General features: G+C 45.1%; 1 pseudogene; it reads right to left on the minus strand.

Moving 5' to 3' along the window:
* Nucleotides 1-875: 875 nt before the first annotated feature.
* Nucleotides 876-976, minus strand: LOC141635948 (small nucleolar RNA R71; annotated as a pseudogene).
* Nucleotides 977-3,399: the final 2,423 nt, after the last annotated feature.

The following is a 3,399-nucleotide window of genomic DNA, read 5'->3' on the forward strand; positions in this document are numbered from 1 at the left end:
TTTTATTGCTCTTACCCTTTATTCCTCTTTCTTTTAAATCTCGTAGTTTAGATAACAAATCAAACCCCCCCCCCCCCAATTTGTGACCAAATAGACGGACTTCTACAAATATCTTGCCTCCCTGCGGAGATCGACCTGACTTCCCTAGCTATATAGTTAGTTGAGTTAGTTTAGTTTTGACAGGTATACGACAGACGTGTCAAATCTTGGCGCCGTTGCCGGGGAGGCAATTGTCCTATTTGTTGTTGTTCCGTTTATTTTATCTGTCTCAGGGAATTTTCATTCTTTGAGGCCGTTCTTATTATTTTCTTTCAGTGTTGTTTATGCCCAGGTCAGACAGGTTTGAATTAGTTTCAGCTGATTCAGAACCGGAGAGATTATTCAAGCATAGACTCCGTCTGCTAAGGAAATCACGAAAGGAAGACTTGAGTGTTTTCGAGCCAGAGCTAGATCATTCTCTTTTCGCGGAAGACAGTTCGATTTCTTCAGTAAAGATGCCAAAGCTTTCCAGTCATTCAGTGCCTAAAGCATCCTCTATTCCGAAGGGTTTCAATCTCCAGACTGAGGATGGTAATAAATTCGATATCCGTCCTTCTTATATCAATCTGGTGGAGAGGAATATCTATAGAGGTGTGGCAGGTGAAGATCTGAGGAAGCATATGGAGACCTTTACCGATTACTGTTCTACTATCCCCGCCACTAAGGGGGTAACTCAGGACAAGATTAAGGAAGTTCTATTTCCTTTTTCTTTAGCTGATTCTGCCGGGGAGTGGCTGACTGACTTGGACCGCACAGCTGCTGAGGTTAGAGATTGGGAGTCTCTTGCTCTTGCATTTTACAAGAGATATTTGCCTCCACAACGCACCAATTTGTTGAGGGCCAAGATTACTAGTTTCAGACAGGCTCCCGATGAAAGTTTCTATGAAGCATGGTCACGATTCAAGAAGTTGGTGAGGTCTATCCCTCACCATGGTTTTGACCCATGGTTTCTAGCTAATCAGTTCTACAATGGGTCAGTATGACGACCGAGAGCCATACTTGATGCGGCATCTAGTGGAAGATTTTAGGAGAATACAGATGATGATAAGGGATGGTCCCTTATTGAAGAGATGGCGAATCACAGTGCTGAATATGGTAACCCGAGGGATGGGATTAGGACAGTTCATGCAGTTGATAAGCAGGTTTTGGCTCAGCTGGAGACCATGAATACTAGGTTCGACAAGATGGAATTACAAGCTGCTGGGGAGCCTCAGACGGTCCATGTTCTTACTAGGGGAGAGACCGTTTCATGTGAGAGATGTGGGAGTAATGATGGCCACACTGTTGTTGGCTGTCTTGTAGAGAAGGAACAAGTCCTTGCCTTTCAGCAATATAGGCAAGGAGGGGTTCCTATTACAATAATCAAAGGCGATCCATCCCAATCGAGGTGGACTAGTCGAAATGTGCTCAATCCTACTCCTCCTCCGCACTTTGTGCGACCTTATGTCCCTCCACATAAGAATCAACAAGGCTTTCAAAAGCCCCCTTCTTTTACTCCTCCTGACCATGATGCATCATCTTCCGGCGGGGTGAGTGAAATTGGTGAGCTTAAGTCTATGTTGCAAGCCTTCACGAAGCAGTGGCAATTGAGTGATCAACAGAAAGATGCGTCCATAAAGGCACTTGAAACTCAAGTTGTCCAATTAGCCACTAATCAGTCCACAAGAAAGCAGGGTCAGCTACCGACTCAAAATCAGAAGAATCCACACGAGACGGTAAATTTCATCAATCTGAGAAGCGGACGTTCATATGAGGGACCGAAAATGCAGAAATCAGACCCGAGGAGAGCTGTAACTGATGGTGAACAGTGTGCTGGCGAAGAAAATGAGCTCACGGCAAGGAAAAAGCTCGATCGACTGGTTTCAGGTGGTCGATCGAGCATATTTGGGGACGAAAGTGGTCGATCGAGTGAAAATACCACTCGATCGAGTGAACGGGAAAGGCAGAATGGTCGATCGAGTAGTTTTTCTACTCGATCGAGTGATGAGCAAAATGGAGTTGCTCGATCGAGTGAAAAAACTACTCGATCGAGTGATGTTGATGAAGATTCTACTCGATCGAATGGGTATATTGGTCGATCGAGTAGTTTTGATGACGGGAAGCTTATTCGAGAGCCAGCTAGTGCTCATTTAAGCGATAAATCACCGGAAAGACCTCGTTCGAGAGCTAAGAAGCGTCCAAAGGATACAGAACTCGCTCCGGAAGATACATTGGAAGAGAGAAACAAGGGACTCGAGATACCTATCACGGTTCCCTTCCCGAGGCGGTTGCAGAATACTAAGGCCAATCAACAATTCGGCAAATTTGTCGAACTTCTAAAAAGCTTGGAAGTCACTGTGCCGTTCACTGAGTTGCTGACAAAGGTACTCTCTTATCTTAAGTTTATGAAAGAAATTCTATCGCGTAAGAGGAGTATTAGTGATAGTGAGACCGTAGCTTTGACTGAGGTGGGGTCAGCCCTATTTCAAAATAAGTTACCTCCTAAGCAGTCAGACCCGGGTAGTTTTTCAATTCCGTGTCATATCGGTAACTCTTTGATTGATAATGCGCTATGCGATTTAGGCACTAGCGTAAGTGTCTTACCGCTGTCTCTGGCCAAGAGACTTGGTTTGTCAAAGCTGAGTTGCACTAACATGACAGCCCAGATGGCCGACCGTAGTATATCACGGCCACTAGGCATAGTTGAAGACGTACCTGTGAGGATCGGGAGATTCTTTATTCCCGTTGATTTCGTTGTCTTAGACATCCCCGAAGATGCACACACCCCTATTTTTTTAGGGAGACCATTTTTTTCCACTGCCCGTGCAGTTATAGACGTCGGGGGAAAGACTTTGACCTTTCAGGTAGGGGACGAGGAGCTGATTTTTCATCAGTCTAAGTCCCGGAGGGCTCCCATGCAAGCTCAGCCTTGCAATGTCCTCTCTTCTATTGACCCTATTATTGACACTCCAGATGAAAATTTGGAGTATTGTGCTGCAATTGTTACCCCTCCGCCTCAGACTGAGAGCAAAAAGGAGGAAAGTTCGTCTGTTTTCTTTGTTGTAGGTACAGATGAAAGCAATGAAGGAGTTGTCAAGGGGCATGGTGCAATTACTGTCAATCAAATTGGACATGATGACGCTATAGCCAGTGATAGAGGAGCAAGGATGAGGAAAGTTCGCGCTTATGTGGATGTGAACTACTCCCCTCCTACCGTTTCAAATGATAATTCATGCTCATGGAAGTTGAAGAGGACAGTCAATGTTGCTGAGGTGACGTCCTCCAGTCAGGAGCCCTTCAAGGGGCTACTGAATTACATTGGGAATTAAACGGGGAAATGCCTCGTTTAACACTTTGTAATAGATAACTTTTGATTTTCCG

Source organism: Silene latifolia, chromosome Y (genome assembly GCF_048544455.1).
Source record: "Silene latifolia isolate original U9 population chromosome Y, ASM4854445v1, whole genome shotgun sequence".
Classification (NCBI taxonomy): domain Eukaryota; kingdom Viridiplantae; phylum Streptophyta; class Magnoliopsida; order Caryophyllales; family Caryophyllaceae; genus Silene; species Silene latifolia.